Raw genomic sequence first — 17,961 nt, forward strand, 5'->3', positions numbered from 1 at the left:
TATTTATATTTAGATATCACATTATATTATTTGTATATATTTATATTAAATTATCATATTTATAATATATTTTCTATATATATATATATATAATTCTCTTATTTATACTTATGTATTACACACACACACACACACACACACACGCACAATATTATATTATAATATTTTACTATAGATTTAATATATAGATTTATTTAATATCCTTACTTATTATATGTTTACATATTGTTATTATATATATTTTATGTTTATTTATTATATATATTTATATTTTTGTATTATAATTTTTTTTTCTCAATATACCTCTATGCTTGTTGGAGGAAAAACGACTCAATAAAATAATTGCAAGGTAATAATCACAAAGCATAGAATAAAAATTGCACATTATATAAGAGGGGGTCTAATTTGTCCCCACACAAGAGTGAGTCCATGCTAACTCTTAGTGTATATAAATCATATTGCTTGAAATAACTTATGGGCCCAAAATAGTGTCCACTTTTACAAATATGTTGACTTCTACCAAAATAGGTTGCTTTATTAAACGTGTAAGCTAATCTACTAAAAAATAGTAAATCTTGAACCTTATAAATGTGTACATCTTTTGTAAAATCAAATATGCACAAGGGAGCGTTAACATGTCCTAATAAATATATACATCGATAATAAATATGGATGCCACCAAAATGGATAAATGATGTGTGCTGTCACAAAATTAAATAGTATTCTGCCAACACTTAAAATCAAGTGTCTCAAAATCTTCCTGATCACCTCCACCAAGTCGCCTCCATTATCCAACCTAAGGATTTGCACTTACATCAATTATGCCAATCAATTAATAAATTAATTGATTGAAATATAAATAACCATACGAAACTCATAAGATCAAGACTATGCAACCCATACTCTCATGCATGTACTGAATAACCCACGTATAAGTAAAGTAAGCTACGATCGCCCGAATTTAGAAAGGCGTTCCAATCTAAACCCATCTAGGAGAATTCATAAATAATAAAGAACGTGGGAATATAAAATTCCATGAATTAACACCTCATAGCATGCCCCAAGGGTAATAAGCAATTGTCCTCAGCTGTGTCACAAAATAAAAAGTCATCATGGACTAGTATGAACATAAGATGTAATCAAGGATGGATAGGCAACAAGGGCATGATCAGCAGGTAGCCATTGAGATTCTTTGATGGGGTGACATCTATACTTCACTTAAATCTGTTGACTAGGAATTAGGATGGTAAAGAAGCTCTATGTTAGAATTAAATCTAAATAGGAAATGTTTAAATCAAAGTTATTGTAATAAGAAAATGTCACCTTTTTAATGTATGGTTTATGTGCTACAAAATAAAATGTGAAAGTCATTTTTTTATAATCCTCTGAAGTGTGACAAATATCTTTTCAAGTGGGGGGTGAGATTGAAGATAATAATTTAAATGAATTGGAAAGTCTTCATGGGTGACTATGGGATTATCTTCAATTCTGTATCCTCGAATGATTTGGTGTTATTCCATGAGATGACAAAATCAAATGTTGGGAGGAAAAATGCGAGTGTTGCCAATAGGAATAATAAGAAAACACCCTTCATTATTGTGCATCCAGATTTTCGATCATTCATCCTCGAGCTTGTTGTTGTTGAAGATTTGTAGCAATGCCTCAACTAAGTGTGAATTGCATTTGGTTATAGAAGCGCATCAGAGACATTCAACCATAAGTCGTAAGAGTTTGGATGGTTGATGAGGGTTATGGGGAGATGTCTGAGTCATTGTGATATGTACGAGATATGCTGGCAAAAATAAACTTTCAAATGTGTTAGTTTTTAAAGAGACACAATAAATAATTTACATGGTGGTGGCTTGAAGTGGCTAAAAACCTATCAATTGCTTGCAAAATCTCAAGATTTTTTTTAAAAAATTAGGGAATTTTTTTAAAAAAAATTAGGGAATTTTTTCGGTATTTTAAGGCTAAAAATAGCTGTTTTGGGTAAAATTAATGATTTTGGAGACCAAAAAGCATTGTAGAACTTTTTGGAAATTGATGGTGGGATAAGAAAAGAAAACCAACTCTAATTACGTAAATCCACTCACTATAAGGTTAAGGTTAGAAAGAAAACCAACTCTAATTACACAAATCCACTCACCAACACACAAATCACACATAATCACTCAAATTAACTCAATATCCTACTCTAAAACACATTTCCCTAACAATTAACTAGGGATTTGCATCCAAGGGCAAGATAAAGTGAGAAAAATAAAAGATTTTTTAGAAGATAATGGCTTTACTTCCTTCCCTCATCCAAGACTAGTTCTTCTTGGGTAGTGGCACCATTCGTTTGTGTCAAAGAACCTTCTTACCTATTTGCAAGGAATCATAGAATAGTGGCCAAACCACTTTATCCTGGATCATGGAAGTCCCATTAGGAGAGGTAAAAGAGGCCAAGAGGTATGTCAATCCCTCTTGTTTAAGCCCTTCCTCTACTCTAAATCCTCTAAGTCAATTCTTCCCTTGGCAATGGTTAGGGTAGAAAGCTTGAACCACTCTCCTCTCCACTCTAGCTCAATCACACTCTCCTCTCCACTCTCCTCTCCACTCTAGCTCAATCACACTCTCACTCAAACTATCAAGCATGCACACTCAACATACTCCAAGCACACACACAAGCATGCGCACCACAAGCAAGCAAGAAGGTAAGTTCAAAAGAGAGGAAGAAAGCTTTGCACATCGATTCTTCCTATGCTTATTATCAAAAGTTGTATATACACAGGGGATTTGCCCGATGGCCCAACTTAGGTGGGTGCTCATTGCCTACCTCTATTCATACATACAAGCCTTATGGCTTGCTACATCATTGGGACCCATGTCTATACATAATGTGAAATGTTCTTAGGCTAGAGGTGGGGATTTTGTAACGTAAGGAAGGTGTGAGAAATGTCCATCTTAGAATTCTATCCACCTTGCTTGAAATCTTTGGGAAGAAACTCTAAAAAGACGATGAGCTTAATCAAACCTTTAGCTTGATCTCTGAAATGTCCATCTTAGAATTCTACACCACCTTATTGAAAACTTTGGGAAGAAACTTGAAAAAGGAGATGAGCTCAATCAAACACAATATCCTAGTAACTTCTTCCACTTGTGGGCCAAATGTGCTCTGTACATTACTTGCGTACATTGCCAACACTACCACCCCAACTCACATTGTCTATACCCAAAGCTAGTATGTCCATACTGTAGTCATTACAAAACTCTGGATCATAACATTTGTCATGACATGTCACAATGTATCTATTTGCATGTACAAATCTCACCTCCAAGTTCCCCATGCACACATCAAGTTTTCTTGCTCTACATAAAAAAACCAAGGGATATAAATTACTAAGGAAGTAGTTCGATGAACATTACAATGCTTCTATTATCATGGACCTTACAAGGTGGCAAATTGTCATACTACCTAATAGTAATTCAACACGTACAGTTCTTGACAAGCCTACGTGAACAATGTTTGATACATCGATCACATGTTCATACTTCTTGAGGAGTGCCGCTTTATTGTAAGCCACCTCACAATACTCAACATTTTGTATCTTCATCGTGGAGAATGTCAATTATCCATGTTCTCACTTGCTTAAGCCAAGTTGTGATCAAAAGCCAAAACACTTGTAGTAAATGACTACATAATGGGTGGAGGAGAATACTTTAAAACATAGATCTAAAAATGACCCACATGATCCTAAATCCAAAGGACCAAAGATGCACAAACTAATGAGGTTAAGGCACCTCATGACAAGGGAAAGAGGCATGTAGAAGGATGAGCTCTCCAAAAGGGTAAAGACTACACAAGATGCTAGAGAATCCACCTCAAAAGCTGTCCATAAAAACCAAAAAACCCACATCGCAAACACTTGTTCAAAAGAAAGTTTAGTCTCTTCGCATGGGCAAGAATAATGGAAACCTACTGATCTAAGGAGAATTAGAAGATGGTTGGAAGAATGTCCAACACCTCACCTTGTTCCCCTAATCCAGTCCATTTCAGGTCGAGAACCACACTGTTGCATGTGAGGAACATAATAAACAAGTTTGAGAGAGCATGGTTAAGATTATCAGACTTGTATCTAGATTACATGTTGTTATTGAAACACATAATATTAAATTCATAGAAGTATCCCAAACACAAAAATAAGAGGAGAATTGATTTCCTTTTCAAGAGGAAGAGGTACTATTTACCAAAACCAATTCTTTGAAACATGAGAAAGAACTAGAGGAAGAATCTATGGATGATAGCTAGTCACCAAAACTAATATTGAGACAAAGGATTTCTATGGGGCCAATGCGATGTCCTTGCCATAAACCATAGTAAGATCTAGAATATTTTTTACTAAAGGTGATCTCAATACAAATCCACATTTGGAGAAGCACTCTTATCTTGTGAAGATGATGATGTAGCTTCCATCTTTGCACACCTACACTCTAATCCAAAAATATACCTAGAACTTTAATACTGTATATAGAAGAAGGGCATTCTAATGGATAAGATGGATTTTCAACCAATTTACAAGCCTTCGAACAATTCTTAGTTAGGATGGTTAGTGGATCTATGCTACCAATGCACACATTGGGAACTCTCTATGTTGAGAGTCCTGATAAAGAACTCGACACAATGGACCAATTTCTTGATAATGCACATGAAACCCCAAACTCACTTCCTCTTAAAACACCTCTCAAGGTATGGCTAAGCATTCCAGTGGAAAGAATGTTAAATGGAAAAGAGCATTAGCTTGCCTTGATGCTAGTCATAATATCATGTCTTGGGAAACCTTAACATCTTTGGGCCAAAAAACAATCATCCCTAAATACTAGGCTATGCTAGATGTAAGAGGAGATCCTATTGAAATCTTGTTCCATCTCAAACAAACCATACTCACAATAGTGAGTGGAACCATGATATGCAAGTTCTATGTGACTACTCTCGAAACACTCAAGGAAGGAATCTCCAACAAACCATACTCACAATGAGTGGAACCATGTAGGTTCTATGTGACTACCCCCAAAACACTTAAGGAAGGACTCATCCTTGTTAGAGTCTATATGGGTGACCTATGGTATGCAATTAATCAACTCCATGCAGTGATCACCCTAGACACTTAAGGAAGGAATCATCCTTGTTGGAGGTACGGAATTAATCAATCCCCATGTAAATGATCATGCTAGATACTCCTAAAGGCATTTTCATAATGTTACCTCACAAGAGTTAAAATATCCATGGCATGAACTTGACTTGATGCTTCCAATATTTAATGTTGGCTTTGAACTGCTAAAAAAAATCACAACAATTCAAGCTCAACTTTACCCATGGTATCATGAACCCAATCCATGGGAATTATTAGACCAACCCGTACTCCAAGCTCATCCTAAGTGATTCCCTTCACAAAGGTCATGGCTATGCCATGTTTAGGGATCTCTGAACAAATAATCTATATGTGAACTAACCCCCTTATTGCAAGTTCTTTATGCTTGAGTATGTGTTGGAAGCATATCTGGGATGTGAATGTATTGTTATCACCCAAGGCAAACTATGCTTCACTAGCAATACATTACCTTCAAGGTCATTAACTTAGAGTTGATGTCACCATTTCATGATAATCAAAATCCAACAGTGAATGATCTCTATGATGATCAGCGCAAAAGCCTACTACCTTCCTCCTAGAAAGCTCCTATATGCTTGAAGATATGCCTTCTCCACCATAAGACATCCCTAATAAATCCACTATTCCTTTAACTCCGAACTCACCACCATCAAAGAAACACGCTCCTATCTCCAACACAATAACCTCGTGGTAGTCGATAGCCATTTCCAAAACATAACCTTACTTTGAAAAGGGTAACCCCACACAACCCTCAACATTAATAGACCCTCTTCCCAAGGTTGTAGCCTCTCCAACAATTACCACTATTAATCAAGACATACCCTTTATGTTAGCACTCCCCCATGATGAAGAAAACATCAAAGGTCACCAAAGGTAAATCCATTGATGTTATCTTGACATCGATAGCTCCTCTGTTGTAGATCCAATGCTTACTGAAACAACAAACACTAGTGCTTCCTTGCAAGCTCACGCCAAGAAGAAGGTAATTTTGTCCCAAAGATTAGTGTATTAAAATATCTACAAAGTATCAAAACTTGGGTGGAAAAAAATAGATGCTTGTTAGCAATCCAAATTGGCTACCTCTCACCAACCTAAACTGTGCACTTAATGATAAACCTCAATAAATTAACAAAAATAAAAGTGTCACCACCAACCTTAGTAACAAGTGCACCAAAGTCTCACGGTGTGGAGGAAAAGTACATGCAAGAAATCTATCACTCCCAAAAATGGAGGAGCCACAAGAATCAACTCTTGCACTCAACTCATTAGGGCAACCAATAAGTAAACTTTCCTATTGCCTCAACTTAATGAGCGATAGCTCCAAGCTTCAACATCCTTGCCTATTCCATCCATAATGGAGTTGATTGAATGTAATGTACATCAATCCACTTTATGAGCCAACACTGTATGTTGCAAAAGCTTATCAAACAATAGACACAAGGACCCACTCTCTCAAAAAGGAGGGTAGCTTGTAGATCTAACTCAGTTGTGCACATAAGAACCTATCATCAAAGAGTTTATGATACTTTGATAAATTAGATGGAAGAGAGCTTGAAATGTACAAAGGCAGAATAGGAGAATTTACACGACCATCTTCTCTTTAATTCAAGGACATTCAATTATCATTGGGTATATTCATCAAAGGATACACCATGAAAATTATCATTAGGAGGGAAATAAAGTTGATGGCTATCTACAAATCATACTTACCCAAACAACCTTCTTGAGATTTTCACACTATGAAATCATGTGTGTTTTCAAGCCATGAAAAACTATATTATTTTTTATACATCAAGAAAAAATATAGAATCAACAAAAATTGATGTGCTAGGGCAATAATTCAAAATCTTTATTAACCATTTTCCTAAGAATTTAGCACCATGAAAAGATTAAATTTTTTCATGCCAACATCAATCATGGAAGAAACACCAAAACATTGACCCACTACTTATGTATGACTTACTAAATATCTAGCAATCAAAAGGGAAGAAGTCTTAGCATTATCAAAAACTCTAGTTTTTTATGCTATGAAGCACTACCCTAAATTTCTATGTAAACTAAAGGGATTGTTGGTGGTTTGCCAAGGTTCAAGTATGATGGAAGCAATCATATATGTGATTGTCAGTTTGGGAAGTAGGAAAGACTTCCATTTCCAGAGGTGGTCAAATGAGTAGGAGGCCTTTGGAAATCATTTATAGTGATATTTGGGATCTAGCACAAACCCCATCCATAAATGGTTGTATGTATTATGTGACCTATGACTACAGTAGAATGACATGGATCTACTTCTTGAGGGAAAAAGGTGTAGTATTTGGGCGTTCAAAGAGTTCAAAGCATATGTTAAGAAGCAATATGGACAGTGGATCAAATGTTTGAGGAGGATAGATGGTGGAGGTGAGTTCACCTCACGTGCATTTGATGATTTCTTGAGAGATTATGGGATACGAAGGAAACTTACATGCAAGTACACACCTTAGCAAAATGGACTTGCTAAGAGAAAGAATAAAGTCATTGGTGAGATGGCACAAGCCATGCTTAATGAGAAGTGTAACCTCTATGGGGACGCCCATTATTTCATTTTGAGGCATTTTATTTGGATACATCTTTTATTTATATCATCTACCAGGATTAATGTGTTTAATCAGGCTATGTGCACTGGTATGATGCCTCTACTAGGATTAATTTGTATAATTAGCTATGTGCGCTAGTATGACACGGTCAAGATTAACGTGTTTAATTATCTGTGTGCACTGACTCATATTATTTTAGGTAAAGACAATGATTGAGTGGCGGATTATGTGTTAATCGCAGGTGGAACATGTGTTAGACCACTATGGGATATTTTGGAACACATGTAAACACCTTTTATGGTTTCATATTCAGGCATCAATATTTTTGTAAGACTAAGGCTTCATACCTTTGTCGATACCGAATAAGTATTTTATACTTTTGGTAGGCCCAAGACTTTATATTAATGTTTGCTATATTTTTGTAGAGCTTACACACTCATAAACTCAAAAGCACTTGTGTTTTTTTTTGGAAAGCAAGTGCTTTTTCTAATACTTATAAATATAGGTGAGTGGTACAAGGGCCACACTCATCCAAGGGAGATTCAACCCAATCTTGTGTCGATGATTTATGTTCCATCTCTCTCTTATTTATTTTATTTGGTTTCATAAGGTTTATGCTTTTAATTTGTGTAAATATATGTTATGCTCTAGTTTTTGTGCTGAGAAATTAGAATTTCTTCTCCAAGGGTCTTAAAGGTCGTGACAAATTAAGAACAAGAAAAAATAAAATAACAAATTAAGGACAAGAAAATAATGTATCCTAATTACTAATTAGAAGAATATCTCATGCCCAAGTATACCATTGACCTTGAGGCCATAACTACACATGTAGGCAACACTTATTTTAAGTATCTTATGACTTCCAAAAACCATTGCCTTGAAGATGCCAAATGGATGCCAATAATATTTTTCTGTTCTTACCAAAATCTCATCCACTCTTACCATCCATGCAATTGAGGTCAATTGCAACCCGAGCAAGTACCTCTATGTGGATGCCCATTATTTTATTTTGAGATATTTTATTTGGATGTGACCTTTATTTATATCATCTACGACCTTTATTTATATCATCTACCAAGATTAATATGTTTAATCAAGTTGTGTGCTGGTATGGTGTCTCTACGATGCAGGATTAATGTGTTTAATCGGCTATGTGTGCTAGTATGACATGGTCACGATTAATGTGTTTAATTAGTTATGTGTAGTAACTAATATTATTTTGGATGAAGGCAATGATTGAGTGGTGGATTATGTGTTAATCGTGGGTGGAACATCTCTTGGACCACTATGGGATATTTTAGAAGACATGTGAACACCTTTAATGGTTTCATATTTAGGCATCAATATTTTTGTAAGGCTAAGGCCTCATACCTTTGTACATACCAAATAGTATTTTATGCTTTTGGTAGGCCCAAGACTTTATATTAATGCTTGCTATATTTTTGTAGAGCTTGCATGCTCATAAACTCAAAAGCAATTGTCATTTATTTTGGGAATTATCTTTTTGGAAAGGAAGCATTTTTTCTAATACATATAAATATGGGTGAATGGTACAAGGGCCACACTCATCCGTGGGAGATTCAACCATCTTGTATCAATGGTGATCTTTATTCTATTTGCCATCTCTCTCTTGTTTATTTTATTTGGTCTAATAAGGTTTATGCTTTTAACTTGTGCAAATATATGTTATGCTCCAATTTTTGTGATGAGAAATTAGAATTCCTTCTCCAAGGGTCTTAACACGCCTGACAAGAAGAGTATGCCAAAATGGAGTTGCTAAGAGAAAGAACAGAGTCATTGGTGAGATAGTACAAGCCATGCTTAATGAGAGGAGTATGCCAAATTACTATAGGCAAAAGCATGTGCAATAGTAGTGTACTTATTAAACAAGACACCTACATTAGCTATTCATGAGAGCACACCAGAGATAAGGATGATTAGCTATAGACCTCACATTGGGCACTTAAAAGTTTTTTGTTGTGTGGATTATGTACATGTGCCTAATGAGAAGAGAAGGGAATTGGAGCCAAAGGCAGAAAAGTATGTATTCATTGGGAATGCACAAGACTGGAAAGCATATAAGTGCTATAATCCAGTGACAAAAATATGTCCTTTTAGTCGTGATATGATATTTGATGAGATGGCTAGTTGGTATAAGAAAAGTAAGAATGTCATGGGTTGATGAGATAGATGCCAATGTGGATGTACACTTTTGATTGGATGAGTCTACTAGTATGTCTGGGCCACATGAGACATCTAGTAGTGATAATGTGAGTCCATGGTCAGGGAGATTGAGACATGATGTGAGCACTGAGAGTAGTGTATTAAATAAAGTCAAAAAGAAGATTGAAGACATTAGCATTGGTAATATTGGTTATGTTCTGAGAATCTTGATGATGAGTTAGGAATTCTAGTGATTAAGACTCCAAGTGTAAATCATGACAGGTATGTACCCCCACATGCTAGAGCTCATAAAGCGCATAGAATGAACCACAGCCATTGAGAAGATCACAAAGGGTGAGATATCTAGTGCAAAGGTTGACATATACAAGATATGCTATGAATTATACATATATTGCATCTATGGTGAAGCATGTGGAGCCTACTTGTTTTGATGAGGCTATTGGCAAAGAAGCTTGGAACAAACCTATGAATGATGAGATGGATGCGTTGGTACATAATGACATGTGGGACTTTGGTTGAGTTAGCAAATGGCAAGAATGTGATTGGCTATGAATGGGTTTATAAGGTCAAATGTAAGCTAGATGCACAAACTCATGAGCTTGATTATGATGAGACATTTATTCTAGTGGCAAAGATGGATATTGTAAGATCAGTGATTTCATTGGCTACATCTAAAGGTTGGGAATTGCATCAAATGGATTTCAAGAATGCTTTCTTGAATGGAGAGTTACAAGAAGAGGTGTTTATAAAACAGCCACGGGTTTATGTACACCTAGATTTTCCCACACATATATGTAGATTAAAGAAGGTTTTATATGGGCTAAAGCAATCGCCATGTGAATGGAGTGATAGGATTAGCAGGTATCTCATTAGCATTGGATTTCATGTGGGAAATTCAAATTCTTCACTATATGTGAAGAAGACACAGAATGGTATGGTGTTGATTGTCATTTATGTGCACAATTTTTGGGTCACAAGTGAAATTATGGGAATAACATTACCAATGTGAAGGAATCATTGAGTAGCTAGTTTGAAATAAAAGATTTGGGAGGGATGATATTCTTTCTTGGCATTGAGGTTATCAAGACATAACATGGTATACGATTGGTGCAAAGGAAATATGCCTTGGATATGTTGATAAAATATGGCATGACTATATGCAAGCCTATGGCGACACCATTGGAGCAAAACATAAAGTTAAAGGTTGATCTAGGTGATGAGTTGGAAGATAAAGTATGGCATGACTAGATGCAAGCCTATGGCGACACCATTGGAGCAAAACATAAAGCTAAAGGCTGATCTAGGTGATGAGTTGGAAGATAAAGTATGGCATGACTAGATGCAAGCCTATGGCGACACCATTGGATCAAAACACAAAGCTAAAGGCTGATCTAGGTGATGAGTTGGATGATGTTACTATGTATAGGCATCTTAGTCAGTAGCTTGATTTACTTGACTATCACTAGACCAGATTTATATTATGCAGCGGGACTAGTTAGTCAGTTTATGTAAAGTCCCAAGCAGCCACATTTGGATGCTATCAGGAGGATCATGAGATATGTGAAGACCACTGCCCATTATGGTTTAAGCATGAAAAGGATGTGATGGTGTATGGTTACATTGATGAAAATTGGACATGAAGTTCTTATGAGATAGGAGATTTACTAGTGGATATGCATTTAGCATGGGAAGTGTTACAGTGAGTTGAAGCAGCAAAGAAGCAACCTACAATTGCTTTATCTCACACGAAGGTAAAGTATAGAGGAGTAGCTATGGCTGCATGTGCAATGGTATGGCTAAAAAAGTTACTTGGTGTGATTTGGGACAACATCATGGTGGAGTTGTCATACGTTGCGACAACATTAGTTGGCTATTTAGTTGGCTAGTAATCTATTTTATCACGCGAGGACCAAACATATAGATGTCCATTATCATTTCATTAGGAAGAAGGTATTGGATGGACAAATTAAGTTGACATATGTGAAGACACAAGAATAGGTTACATATATCTTTACCAAATCAATTTGTTGTCTTTACCAAATCAATTTGCTAAAGAGAAGTGACGACATAAGAATAGGTTACAGATATCTTTACCAAATCAATTTGCTAAAGAGAAGTATGAAAACATGAGATGGACATGGTGAGCTTGAGGAGGTGTGTTTAGAATGTAAGCTCATTGACAGGCTAGTGGATAGCATAAAATGTGTGGACAGTATTCAGTAGTGAGTGGACAATAATGTGATTGGCCAAGTGTGTGAACATTAATACTAGGTCATATTATCTGCGAACTTATCACTTGTACAATGTGCTGATTTTGGTGAAGAAAAATGAAGCTAGCTATAGATCTTCTCTACATTGTGTGAGATGGAGTAATGAGAGGAATTAGGGTTTCTGTGTGTGACTCCTCTGGTACATTCATCCATTCACATCCTCTAATAACCTTAGCCTTCATCCATTCTAATTTCATAACATCCTAAGCTCCATCTACCTTGCTTCCGTATACATGTGCCTCATACATGACACTCACATGTGGGTTCTCAGTTTCATGAATAGCCTAAAAGGTGCCTAAAAAGATTGATGCTTCATCATTGTGTGTAGCTCTTACCTCTTTGGGGTTGGGGTGTCCTACAAGCTTCTTACCCTTGACCTTATCTTCCACTAATTGTTTGTTTTAAGTTCCCTTGGGTTTAGGAGCTTGTGAATCATCTTTTGGTTTCTATTTTAGGACATTTTCCTTCAACCAATATGAGGACCCATCTTTTTTTGTTGGGTTTTTGGCTTTTTCTCGCATCCTTGTTTGCAAATGTGTGAGTATACAGTTAAAGGTACTATGGTGAATTGCCCATTCTTCACACTTAAAATATTGCATATTGCAAGTGAGGTGGCTTGAGTAAGATCCATGTTGGCATGGAGAGAATGCTTTGTCCACACTATTCTTTAACAAAGCTTCAACAAAGAAGTAGAGACAACCATCAATGATAGTACTAACTCTACAAGAGGTGAGTCATCAGATGATGATGAAGCTTCATAGAAGAAGGGGCCATATCCTAAATGGGTGAAATAGCTCTTGGATGGAAAATCTCCACTAGGGCAATCATACAAGAGCTAATAACTATTCTTAGATCCAAGAGAATAGAGGAGCACAAGAGGGCCTCTAATTCTACTTGTGCCTACTACTGCTCCATAGTAACTATTTGGTCCTCCAAATTGGGTCCTACACCATTAGGCCTTGTAGTACCTTTGGACCCAGTACCCTTGACTTGCTCATAGAGGCCATATGCATGCTCTCCTTGAGGACTTACACCAGCTTGTCATCGTTTCACTCCATCTCGATAGACTCCTCAAAGCCCTTAGTGAGAGTGTCACCTTCGACCTTTGTAGAGCAAGTTTCTCCAAGTTAGTGCAGTTGGTGATAGAGCAAGCAATCTATCGCATGGTTTTTGAATCTATAAGCCGCACATCTAGATAGATGTCATCCATGCCCAATACCCTATATGTGGCGACATCAATAGGGTATGGGCATAGTGGGCACTCTGCCTGGGGGCTTCACCTAAAAATATATAAGGTGAGGAGTAAAGAGAGAAGGAGCTATGGAGAGTTCAACTTCTATTCATTGCCTAAAGAGAATGTGGGGGAGAGGGAGATCTTGAGTTCCTTGTTGTTGCAAGCAAACACACACACACAAAAGAAAGTGTAAGACACAAGACAGAGATGGATGGCTGAATTTTCTTCTATCTTCTTCTCTTCTCTACAACCATATAACTAAAAGATACGAGAACATATATAAAGGGAAAGTACTCTCCTCTACAATAATATACAAATGGTTGGTCCATAGTGTGTCCATAGTGTGAACACAAACTATGCCATAACTCTAGTACTCCAAAGTGACTACCATCACACAGCCTCTCATCCATTGGTGGAATATCAACCATAATCTCACCAAACCATGCCAGTGGCATAAGTGCAGAAGCTATCACCCGGGCGGGTCATCAATGTCTGCCATAGCACTAGTTGAGCTCAATATCTCAACACTCCCCCTTGAGCTCAACTCCACACACTGCACTTCAAGTAAGCTCCTAAACCTATGGAGCTTCTCTGTGCCCAATTCCTTTTGTGAAGATGTCTGCCACCTAATCCTCTGTGCTAACATATACCAGATCTGCATGTTATTACTAGCCAACTATATGCTACTCATGTTGTCACAATAAATGAGTTTAGTCAAAGGGTTTTTTATCAATGAACAAGGAATCCAAGGGGTGATTTCTTTTTTGGGAGACATTTGTGCTGAAGGCCCAATTTTCAGGGGAACTCTCTAAGGCTAGAACACATTGAAAATTGGACCTTTGGCATGCACACAAATGTGGTCTGATGGAGACAAAACATTGCAAGAGTGTATATATGGACCCCACCCTCACTCTTGCAAAGTTTGGTCACCATTCGGAGCATATTTGGTTGCAATGTGCATGCCAAAGGCCCAATTTTCAAACACATACACAAATGCAACAAGAAAGCAAGGATACAAAGAAGCACAACACTCAAAGTAGATTGATAAGAATGAGTGAAGTATAAGTGAAGCAGCATGATAAGGTCACTTACATGCTCAGGGAAAAAACATTCTAAAAAGACAACGAGGTTGAGATATATGAACCTCCTCATGCAAATCACCATTCAAGAAGGTAGTCTCTTGAGTCTTAATATCCAATTAATGTATATTCCATCCATGATGCACTCCCAATGCAATAATGTACCGAATTATTACACACATACTGGGGGTAAATATCTCATATAATCTAAGTCCTTCTCTTGAGCATAACCCTTTATAGCAAGCCTTACCTTGTAGTGGTCACCACCATCAATGCTATCATCAGCTTTACGTTTAAGCTTATAAACCCACTTTGTATACCAATGTTAAATTTACCAAATACCAAGTCTCATTTTTTAAGGATGGAGTCATACTCATCCTACATGGCCTGTATCCAACTTGATCATTTTCTTGTGCTTCCTTAAAGGAATAGGTTCCTCTTCATTGCATATACTGGCAATGAAATCATGATCCAAAAAAGATAAGACCTTGTAGATGTTCTACTAGGCAAAGTAGTAGCTAATTTGTTATCCCACAATGTCTGCAACAACATTCATTTGGTGAATTCTTGGACGTTTGTATGGCTATGTCCTTTCCTCATCCATTGTATCATCCACAATTGCGGGGTGATATGTGGGCTAAATTTTGAGCTAATTTTCAACCGGTATGGGCTGGAAAGTTGTGCTAATTTTCAACGACATTGATCATTCATTTGCTCCACATATGGTTGTCTGGAATTGTACAAAGGTAGGAATGTATCATAGATGTCTTGTGAGCATACATTTTGTTGTTTTTAACATAGAAGCATGGGTTGAACTTAGTTCTCAACAAACACATTTTTAATCACCAAAACCTAACGTGTGGTAGAGCTTATACCCTCTTCTTTCTGAGCTATATCGCACACAATCTGCCTTGTGGTAGAGTCTATACCCTTTGCTTTCTGAGTTATATCTCACAAAAATGTATTTACCACCTTATCATTTAGCTTTCTATAGTAGAGTTTATACCATTTTCTTTCTGAGTTATATCTCACAAAAATGCATTTTACCACCTTATTATTCAGCTTTCTATGGTGGTTGGGTGTGGTAGAGTATTACCCTTTGCTTTATGTGGTCAGGTGGTAGAGTCTATACCCTTTGCTTTACTTGTCATTCAACTTATTGCGTTGTTGCTCATGCACAAGAGCATAAATAAGACAACCAAAAAACATACAAATGAGCCACACACTGCTTCTTGCCACTCCAAGCTCTATAAGGGGTAATTGTTTATAAAACAAGGCCTTGGTGGGGCATTTGTTCAGCACATAAGTGGCACACATAACTGTCTCCAACCATAAAACATGAAGCAAATCCTAGCCTTTGAACATGCAATGTGCCATCTCCATGAGCGAAATGTTCTTTCTCTCAATCTTACCATTTTGCTGAGACTCTCTGCCACTACTGCTGAGGTGTGTAAGGCACTGTGCATTGATGTTTTATGCCTTTTTCAGCCATATAAGCATGAAACTTCTTTGACATATACCCCCCCTCCCAATTTGTACGAAGGGTGCCAAATTTATAGGTAGACATATTTTTAGCCATAGAAACAAAGTGTTTAAATCATGTAAAAACCTCTGACTTTGCCTTCAACGGATACATCCAGGTGTGCTAAGAGGAGTAGTCTCATCAATACTGCATACATCATTATGTATAAGCTGTAATTTTTAAATACCCTTATTGATCCATCTTTCAAGAATGGTGCCCATTGCATCTTCCCCAAAATGCACCCCCACATACATGTTTAATAGGGGTGTCAAGCTATGGCAACTTTGACACCACCTCTTATCTTTTAAGGTGCAACAAATTGCCAAAATTTAGGCGACCAAAGTGGGCATTGGAATTACTCTCATAGCATGTGTGGTAGTAATTGAATAAGCATTATGTGCCAATCTCTCATACCTATCCAATATGTAAAACGCATGGCTTAAAGTACCAGATAATATGGTGAAGTCTCCATCACTTATTCAGGTCATGAATTGTATAATTCTCTTGAATAAATTTGACCCCTAGCAATGGCAGAGACTGACATACATCCAATTCTTTTTAATGCGTGGCATAAATAAGACTCAGAGTACTAGATACTACGGTGAAGTCTCCATTACTCAGGTCATAAATTAGACACCTGTCATCAATAAATCTGACCACCACAAGGCCTACCCTAGCAATGATAGAGACTGACATCAAGTTCTTTTTAATGCGTGGCATAAATAAGACTTATGAGAGTGTGATTATCACACCATTTGAAGCAATGAGCACAACCTTACCAACTCTTTTCACTAGATATGAGGAGTTTTTTGCACATGTGATTGTGCCTCCTTGAGGAGCAAACTCAAGGGAGGAAAATAAACCACATTGTGCTTATTAGCACCACTATCAAAATACCAGACAAGCTGATTTGTCACTAACATACATACATCATGGACAGAAGCATCATAACTATAGTGCATAATGAATGCCCAATCATTATGTGCATAGTTTGTTGGCTCCTTCTTTTCAGCACTTAGTGTTGATGCATCAGCCCACAACTATCCCTGCTCTTTCTTCTCGTTCTTCTCTAGCCTTTTTAGGTATTCTTTTGACAATAGTTTCATTTGTTGATTTTGCCTTTAGCTTATAGCCACCTTGAGAGAAGACTTTGACTTTATCTTTTTGATTGTTGGTAGTAAATGCATAATCTCCCACATGCATACTAGTTTGATTTTGATGGGATTGTTCTTCTTGTAAGAGCACTGTAACCAACTCATCAAATGTAATGACATTAGGGTTAATCTTCATCATAAGTCGAAGTTTGGATACAAAACCCTTGTATGAATCTGGTAAAGCTATGAGAACAGTAGAGACCAATAAACTATCCGAATAGGCCTTATCAATTCATGCAAGATGCTCTCTGGGGCCTTTGATTATTGTGAGAAATTCATCCATATGCATAAATTCTAAACTTCTTGTGCAAGTAGACTACATGTGCTTCGGTACGCACTGGTAAAGCATAAAAAATGTATCCCAAGACTACGTGGTAGTTTTACGTGAGCGAACATGAGAAATGATGGTCATTTGAGAGGTGCGAAGACGGATGCCATAATTACATTTGAACCAGTATCACCATTCGAAGTACTTGTACTATCCAGTGCTAGTGAGACAGAGCGTGCCTCAATGCCAATAATAACATTCCCAAGCCCTTGGCAACCAATACAGGATGTATCATATAGGACTATAACAGGTAATCGGTCCTCTCAAGCTTATCCTCATCAATAGAAAGCATTCTAAATAGATCACTTATTACTGCCATTTAAGTGTACAAATAACAAAACTCTAACACAAAACACAAATATGCCAACAACCTGCAGTACTGTCAATTCACATCATTGAATGCAACTAAGGTGGCTACTAGCAATAGATCATTGATGAAGAAGAGACTTGCAAAGTGTATGAAAAATGGT

Source organism: Cibotium barometz, chromosome 44 (assembly GCF_041138505.1).
Source record: "Cibotium barometz isolate CiBa-2024 chromosome 44, ASM4113850v1, whole genome shotgun sequence".
NCBI classification, from domain to species: Eukaryota; Viridiplantae; Streptophyta; class Polypodiopsida; order Cyatheales; family Cibotiaceae; genus Cibotium; species Cibotium barometz.